The sequence below is a fragment of the Aptenodytes patagonicus genome, chromosome 12, assembly GCF_965638725.1.
Source record: "Aptenodytes patagonicus chromosome 12, bAptPat1.pri.cur, whole genome shotgun sequence".
NCBI lineage: Eukaryota > Metazoa > Chordata > Aves > Sphenisciformes > Spheniscidae > Aptenodytes > Aptenodytes patagonicus.
This window is the reverse complement of record NC_134960.1, coordinates 2,239,893-2,249,105: the sequence shown is the minus strand read 5'-3', so window position 1 is coordinate 2,249,105 and position 9,213 is coordinate 2,239,893.

Sequence of the window (9,213 nt, the reverse complement as noted above, 5' to 3'; positions counted from 1 at the left end):
CGGGAGGGAGGGAGCGAGCTGCGGTCAGGAGCTGGGGTGGAGGTTGCTCTGGGAGCAGTAGCTGGAGGAGGCGGCTGTCTCCAGAGCCCAACCTGCTAGCAGGGTGGTTGGTGGCGACAGTGCAGGCAGGAGCAGCAGCTGAGGAGATGCTCTTTCGGAAGTGCTGAGTCCTCGGAGCAGCCGCAGAGCTGAGAGAGAGCTGAGCTTTGGATGTGTAAAGTGTTTGTTGATGTCATTTGAAAATTAGGTGGTGTAGGTTGGTCACTAGAATGGCAGGGTTACTGTCACTGCTCTGCCTCAGCCCAAGAAATGAGACCATGAGGCCAAGCCCTGGAATCGCACGATAAATATTCTGGCAACACGTTCCTCAGAAGAACTGGTGAGACGATGGGGTCTGTCCTCAGAGCAGGGTTTTACCAGCACGGAGAGATGCCAGGCTCGAGCAATGCAGAGAAACAGCGTACAGCGAGTGAGCACCGTTCACCTCCTGCAGGCAATGAGGCAGGGGACAACGGAGACGCATTTGTGTTGCCTGAGTGTCTTGTAATGATGCAAGTTGGGGGATTTCGGTGTTCAGAGTCTGAGTTTGTGACTGCCGTCGTGTTGTTTCTCTATCGAAACATTGCTCCCAGAGCGCTTGAGCCCATTACGATTCTGTATCTAATGATACAAATTCATCACTGGTAAAACTGTATGAGCTCTGACACAACTAAACGTTGGGTGAATTTGGCCCGCAGGCTCTTGTTCAGCTTATCGGGTCTTGAAAATCGGCACCAGTTTATGGTACTGGGAGCCGAGTGCTCTGCGCTGCACTGGGATCAGGGGGCAGTGGTGGATATCTGCATCTTCAGCTCTAGCTCTGTCAGGGAACATCCTTCTTCCACTTCTCCCCCAGGAATCAGCCCAACCTCGCTGTCTTTCTTACCCTTATCGTGTTCATAACAGCAATATTATCAGAGCTTTTAAAGGTGCACTCAGGACTCGGGGCTGGAGGTAGGGGTGGTGGGGGGACGTCGCGTGGGAGCCATGGGTGTTGCTAGTCTCTGTTCGAGCTATGTCAGAAGCACCCAGCTGCCAGAGCCCTTGGCACAGACGCCCTTTCTTGTCTTCTGCTTTCCATTTTGCAAACAAGCCACATACTAGACTGCTTTTATGATTAACTTGCTGCTACAAAGCAGATACTGCTCAGCACTTATGCTAATACACACATAAAACAAGAGGCTCTATTTCCGCTTTTTGCATTAAGGTGTAGATTTTATATGTAATAATCTGACTGGCTTACTAAGAAAAGCCTTCAAAGCAGAAATGTTCATTCATAACCATAGCTGCTAGCTCACCAGCATGGCCAACGTGCTCAGACCAAGGTCTGTCCTGGCTGGCAGCCTGCGAGACGGCTGGGGAGGAGTGCCAGGCTGGGCTGGAGCGAGGGTGCTTCCCAGGACACCTCCAAAACCCGTCCCCTGCAGCCAGCAGACTCCCTGGGGGTTCCTCCTGCTCTCTCCGTGCAGCCTGGGGAAGAGCAGGGGTTCAGAGCAGTGCTCCCAAGGCCAGTCCTCGCTCTTAGCTGCACTGCAGGGAGTGTGTCTTCTCAGCCGCAGGGCAAGGAGAAAGCCAGGAGGCTTGCTGGGCGTGTGGAGCTCTGCTCTGCGGAGCAGGAATACAGCACGGTGGTGGGAGGGATAGGGTTTAGTTTGCAGGGGGTCCACCAGCCCCGAGCAGAAGGAGCAGGGCTTGTGCAGGGGCAACATCCCCCATCACAGAGCAGGGGCAGGACGGGGCAAGGCTCGTGGGCAGCACCCAGCGAGGCAGGCAGGGGTCTGGCATCTGCCTGATGCCACACTCCCTAAAGCCTCAGAGGGCCCAAGAGATGCTTTTTGGCTGGGACCTCATGATCCCAGTGCCTGGAAAAGGGGAAAACCCGGCACTGATGAAGGATCACCATCCCCTGTGGCTCCTTGGGAGCTCCCAGCCACTGCCCCCTCCCTCAGCAGCCAACTGGAGGGACTCTGGAGGTGTCCCAACGGCTCACCCGCTCTCTGCCTCTGGAGCGATGCATCTCCATGGGTGGCTGAAGAAGTTCCAGCTCCTCTGAGCTGTCACTGCCCCGTCCTCTGTCCTGCCCTGATCCTGACCCAGCCAGGTCTCAGCGGTCTAGAAAGCTTCAACAAGCACCTTTATGCAAGTTGCCAAAGCTGTTGTCCTCTGCAGCGTGTTCCCTCCTGGTGCTGCTCTCTGCCTCCTCACCTCGACTGCTTCAACTTCCACTTCCAGCTGAAGCCAAGTGTGTTACACTCACTGACTGAGACTTTCCTGGCTATAAACGCAGCCTAAAGTAGCCGGTTTAGAGCGAGACATCCATGCTGAGTCAGGCATATCCCAAACTATGTGACCGAAGGCATGTGTGGCCACGGCTCTGCTCTCAGATGCTTGGGGCACGTTTAGCTGCGTTCTTGGGACCGGCTGTAAGAGGGAAGGTTTCCTGTAAATGGACACAGGTGGAGGGATTAGTGTGGGATAGCACGCACTCTGCTCAGGCTTTTGGCCATTCCTCGGCACCTTCTGCAGGAACCACAGCTCGATTGGGGAGTTCCCAGCTGGTGCGATGCACGGGGTGGGGGGTCAGAGCCCCCGCTTGCCCCCAGCACCATTTCCAGTGCTCCCACTGCGGGTAAATGCGTTTCTTCAGATGAATTATCTTCTGGGCTGGGACTTCGTAGGGAAGCCCATGTGAGGTGAGGCTGGAAGGAGGAACGTCCTGGCTGCGTGGTAGAGAGTTGCGTGTTCCTCTGGGGACTGCAGAGGGCAGTGGCACCCACGAGAAGTGTGGGTGGCCCTGGGTGCTGGCTGGAGGAGCTGCCCCAGAGCAGCTCCTGGCAGGCTGGGTGGGAGCCCTGGGGTGGTCCTGGGCGGCAGTGCGGGTCGCTGCATCCCTCGTTGGGCTCCGTCTTTCTGCTTGGATTGCCTTGCTCTGCAGAGCGTCTCTGCAAGTTACTGCACGTGCTGGTGGTTAGCTGGTGGCTGTCAGGGGCTGTCCTGGTGGCCTAGCCTCTGGGCTGCCAGCCCTCTGCCAAGGCAGCGAGGAACATCCACTCAAGACAAGACCCAAGTGACCACCTCCGTGATGCTTCCCTTACGCTGCCCTGATGGCGAACGCGGTCAGCTGTCCGCAGCAATGAGAAACAGCCACGGTCAAGATCAGCACTGCTTAAAAGGCGATGTGAACCAAGCGCAGGGGGCTCTTCCCTTCTGCCTTCTCTCTCCTTCCCCTAGTGTGATTACTGGAGCCAGCTCCGATGGGAAGGAGTCTCTGAGTGCCTGAAGCAAGGCGCGGGTTAAAACAGTTGCAGAGCGCAGGTAGAGCCTGTCCTGCCCCACCCCAGCATCCCCCCCCCGCCATCCCCGGAGAGGAGGGGTCTGGCAGTCTGTCAGGTTCTCTTTGCAGGTGCTGACAGCTCATGCAGAAATAACAAGGGGAGCAGCAGCTACCTTCTGCCTGGGTGGGATGTGAGGGTGAGGATGTGGAGCCTGTGGAGCCCAAGCGTGTGGAGTTTTCTGGGGTGAGGTTCAGAGGCAGAGAGACTGGAAGACGCTCAAAGTGCAACCAGGGAGGCTCATGCACGTGGTCATGCAGTCCATGTGGTCACAGACCTCGGAATCACCCACCATTGTCTAACACTTCATGGTAACCTCCACATCTGCATCTGGAGGAAGGGTTTGAAGGAGGTGCCTCAGCTAGGAGGCCCCAACACTTGCTGCTTGTGGGGGTCTTGGACACTCTGAAGAGCTTCCAGATCCTGAGGAGTCCTGGGAGAAGATCAGCAGCTCCGAGAGGTCTTGGAGGAAGACCTCAGGTTGAGGGTAGAGAGCTGCTCATCCTATCAGAGCTGTCAGGAAGAAATGAATGTGCTGAGTTCAGTTTTACCCGTCTGTGATCAAAATCCTGTGCCAGATTGCCTTGAGCACTTGGAAGAGCATGTGGTTTGCTGCCAGTCTCTTTGCCCTTCTCTGCACTTCATTTTACTCATCTCCGTTTCTGTCGCCTGCTGGAAGTGCAGCTGGCAGCTGTATCCTCAACAGAGTGTTTCTCTGTTCTTATTTAATCCCAATAATTGCTGTACACAATAGCCACGCTGTCTGACAGGCGCAAGGGAGTGTCTGCCCTCCTCCCTACGCCCCTGCCAAGCTTGCGCCCACAATTACTTTCTTACCCTTGGGACCCAAACCTCCAGCTGCCAGCCCCCAGTTCGCGAAGCCTGGGCACGGTTTCGTTTTGTTTCTGCCCATTTTTTTTTTTCTCCGGAAGCCAAAGTCAGCCTCCAGCAATGGCTTTGAGCCGTAGGGTGGGAGCCACATCTCCTAGTTATCCTGGGACCCTTGCACAGAAACCATTGGCTTCACCCCCATGTTGAGTTTATCCCCGGGGCTAGAGGTCAAGTTCCGGTCTATGGTGTGACAGCAAAGACTTTTTATGTAGGCTGCAGCATGGCTGGAGAGAAAGATGTAGAAAAGCATGAAAAACACAACTGGTTTTGGGTCCCTGCCACTCTGGGACCTCTAACGTGTGCCGGGCAGCTCTGCGGGGCTTCCATTCCTTCATGGCCCAGGAGGTCTGCAGTCACCCTTTCGGCATCTCTGGTACATCAGGAGTTTCAGTCTCCTGCCTCGTGTTTGTCACAGCTTGTTCTCAAGCTGACACCCATCCCACCCTTTCCTGTCTTGTCTCGAGCTGCTGCGGGGGAAGGCAAGCTGCTGTGGCAGCCACACTTATCGCTTCACAGCAGCCGTGGACATCTGCCAGATACAGCCCCATCCTGGAGCCGGTTCAGCTACAGTAGCTTAAAAAAAGCAAATACAGTCATTTGTTAAAATGCTCCAGGCTTCTCAATATAGGCGCTATGGAGCGTTGTGGGGAAATCACCAGACACCAAGTGCAGGCAGAGCTCTGCTATCTGGGAGACAGGAGGAAACCTGGAGGGGGTTTTATTTGTAGAAGAGAGATGCAGAAGAGGGATTTGCAGAAGAGAGGTTTGCAGAAGTGGGCCAGGTCTGGTGGAGAAAATACAAGTGGATTTGATTGAAGAAACAGGCAAAGGAGATGTCAAGCGCTGTACACCCCCGCTGGCACGCTGTGGTTGAGGAAGGGAAGAGCAGGTCCTTCCCTCTCTAGCTCAGATACGCTCACCGTGCAGTCATTCTTCAGTGGATTAGTAAAAATTACTCCAGTTCATTACCGTGCTATTACTGGCCAGGCCAGGCCCTCGCTGCCAGGCGCTGCTGCCAAGGCCGTGGTTTGCCAGGCGGAGCAGAGCCGTCGCCTGCCTTTGTGGGATCGCCTTCTGCCATGTCTTCCCGCTGGGTCAGTGTTTGAGGCCACACAAAGGAAGCTCTATTTACATAGATGTGATCCAGCCGCCGCTTCGAGATGAATTCATCATGATAGAGAACTCCTGTAACCGCCGTTTCGCTGCCCAGTTCATGTTGTGCAGCATAGAAGTTGCATTCATGAGCACATTAAATTACTCTGCTAATGAGCCTGTCAATCCCCACTAATTCATCAATATATAATCTCTTCCTCCTCCAGCACGGCCATTCTTGCATAGCCATGGAGGAGCCTGTACGCTTTCTATGGCTGGGAAAACAACTGAGAAGTCTTTAGCATAGCACGGTCTGTGCTGATTTGCTTTAGGATTATTTTCTGGATGCAATGTCCCGTTAAGCCCCCAGTATGGATTGCATTTTAGTTTTCCCCGATCAGGAGCCCGTACATTTGTTCATCATAACGCTCGTAGCTGTTTCCTTTGCTGTGAAAGGCAAATCTGCAGGGAGAGGTGGGGTTTCCTCACCCGAGGGGCAATTAAGCTGCTGGTAAAAGTGCTCAGCGACTTCAAAGGAGTTCGGGTCAGTCCCCTTTGCATTTATTTTAGCAAAATATGTCCACAGCTTATGCTGCTGAGTTTAAGAGCCCAAATAAGTCTCTCCCAGCTGAGACTGTGTCCTTGGAGAAAGGGGAACACCTTGTGTGACTTTATGGACCTTAACGGTCACGGTGAAAAGCCTCAGGGCAGCTTCTCCTCTCGTCTTTACCTCTACCAGCTGTTGGGAGTGAAAGTCACCTGCTGTTGGGGAGAAGGCTGTGGTTTCATGGGTGTGAGGCTCCTGTTTTTAGTGAACCCTACTTAAGGAGGTTTTACACTAGTTACACAACTTAAATGGTGTTCATCTGTATACAATTAATTAACCCAGTGATTAAGCTGAATAAAGCTCACTTGCTTGCTTTCTCTCCCTTACAAGCGCCTTGTTTTCCATGACAGAAGGGCGGCAAAACCAGTTCTGCCACTCTTTTACGGGAAAGGGATTGTCTTAAATAGGAGATTCTCATAACACGGTGTGGTGTGAATCAGAGGTGTCTGCAGTCGCCTGGAAGCGACTCAGCAGCTTTGTCTGCTCTTGGCTCTACAGATGAAGCAGCTTTTGCCTTTGCCTCATCCGATGGTGGAAGGTGCAGAACGGGGAAATCCGGAGGTGACAAACTTAGAGCTTGTGCGTTCTTTTCTCTGGATTTCCCATAATACCTGTTAAAAAGCATAGTTGTGTTCTGTCCGCCTAAAGCCCTTACCCGCAGGATTACTGAAATATGGTAACCTTCACATCCCGCAGCGCGCAGCGTTTCTGCAAGCTTAAAAAATGGCATTGTTCCTTCCTGGGGAATGTGGGCTATGAACTTTGTGGTACGGAAATTAAAGATGCACGGGTCCTGGGTTTCATCCTGCCCGAATCCCGCTGAGCCGTGATGCTGTGGGACTGCCCAGGCTGGGGTGGGGAGATGGGCTGTGGCGTCCTGCCAGTCACCGGTGCATGGGCTTGGGCAGCCTGCTAATTACCCTCATGTCGTTATGGAGTCAGTGATGCCCGCTGATGGGAAGGACTGAACTGACGGTGCTTTCTGGAAGCGTGAAATTGGTTTTAACGTGATGTCAATGTGCCTTAATTAATTTGACTGTAGCCATCCTTGCGTGTCTGGACCAAAACCCCATGAGATGCTGCAGGAATGTATGTCCGTGGGAGTCCAAGTCCCGCTGCGGCTGCCAGCAGGTCCTGCAGGCAAATGGGGTGGGAGGCCACGTGCACCTGCACCCAGGTCTCCGTGGCTGCTCATGCTAATTGTAATTTTTGCATATAGTAGGAGTTATTAAGCAGCTGCTGGGTGAAGGGCAACCACACAATTTCACTTTTGAGAGTGAGAGTACACTAGAAGTCTGAAAGCTGAATTTAGTTATAATCTGGAGAAAATTGAGTTTTATCAGTCTCCATTTATCCTGTTTCTGTCTGCGTAGGCTTTTGGATATAGAGTTAATGATTTCCAGAGGGCAATGAAAGGTAATGGCTCCCAGACAGGCCGTACAGTGGAAAGGTTACATTACCAACTATTTAATGTCACCAGAGCAGCAGCGTGCCTGCCAGCTCCTTTACACCGCGGCGCTCTGCCCGGCATGCCACCGCAGCCGCTGCTTTCTGCTTGGCCCTCGCCTCGACACGCTGCTTTCTGCCACCGAGGAAATGGCTCTGTGGAGCAGAGCGGGTCAACTCACCGCCTACGCAAGCCAGGCGGTCCAGCCCTGCCTTCTTGTTTAATAATAATAATTTTGTTTCTACTGATTAGTTATTGTCTTACCCACCTGCTTTTAATGCACATTCATGAGTTACTATTTATCGCCTACATCTGTTTCTATCAATATATTATGTTGTGGTTTAAATCCTTCCTTTGTCGATGTATGATGTAATATGCCTGGATGCAGCAAGCGCCTATGAGGTTAGTGATGATGGAGATGGCTGGAACTGATGAAGCTGAACTGATTTTATGCCCCTTATGAGAGAAGGGTAGCTGCAAGCTACGTAAAAGAAAACAGGCAGACGTTTTAATTCCACATGTGTTATTCGCATGGATCAAAGTTCCCCTGCGTGATCCTTTCCTGGGGAGAGCAATGCCACCTCTGCTCCTTGGCAGCAGCGTACAACGGAGGATGGATCAGCTCCCCCAGCCCTCTTTGCACCCCAGGTGCAAACCGAGAGAGTTCAACTGAGCGGTGGAGAAACCAACATGTGTTTGTGCTGAGATAATGCAGCAGAGAAGAGATTAGATAGAGAAAAAGGATTGTCTTATCCACTCAACCCTTGGAGTTCAGCCCCCGGGAGAAGCCAGAGTGGGTACAGAGGAGGAGGATCATGGGTCAGGGACAGTGCTGCTTGATTTCGCCGCTTCACCAGCGTGCACTAATTTTTGCATCCTGATATTTTTGCCTCTCTTTCAGGAAAGAAAAGGCACGGCCAAAAGCCTTCTTGAGGAGGTCGGTAAACACGGCAGCGACCGTTCCATTTTGAAAGTCTCTTTTCTGAAACAATAAACAGCACTGTACAAAATAGCTGACACTTCCCATGCAGTCATTGCATCATCTTCCTCTGAACAAGCATTGTGGTTAATAAAAGTGTAGCGTGTGACAAGCCAGCTATAACAAGCATAAATATGGGACGTCCCTCAGCACATGAAGGTGGCCTGGAAGACTTGTCTCTAAAAGAGGTTTAATTTATGTCAAATACACAGTGCAAATAAAACTAGCTCATGCTGGGCAGGAAGCGTTGCAGGCACAGGCAGGCATGTACGTAGCACACGCACCCAGGCGTTGGTCTCATGGGGTGTGCTGGACAGGCTACAGGAGCTGCTTTAGGGCATGCTCCTGCACGTCCGTCTGATTATACGGGGGGCTAGAAGCTGGTCTGAGAGGAAAGTGCAGCCTATTCTCATAGTGCTGATGAGGTATTTCCTTGCAGCGACTGTGTGACGTTATATCTAGCTGTGTGAATGCATGCCCTGCAGCTGTAACTGTTTTTATTAGTTCCGATAGATGAAGTACAGTGCACTATAAGAAACTTGTGTGGGATTCCTTGTGGCTTTTCTTTTTCTTCTGCTTATCTTTTCTGCTGCATACAGCAATGAAAAGAAAGCTTGGTTTTTTTCCCTGAATGGTGGATCAGTGGAGATGACTCAAATAATCTGTGTTCCCTTGTTATTCCTCATGACCAAAGTCTCTTGGGGAGAGCAGAGCAAGTGTCCTTTGCCTCTTGCCTTGAAGAGGACAGTCAGCAGTAGCACGCTCATCATCTAAACGAGTGCAGCCGTGCTCGTGAGGGGCAGTGATCTCTCTGGTGCCTTCATGG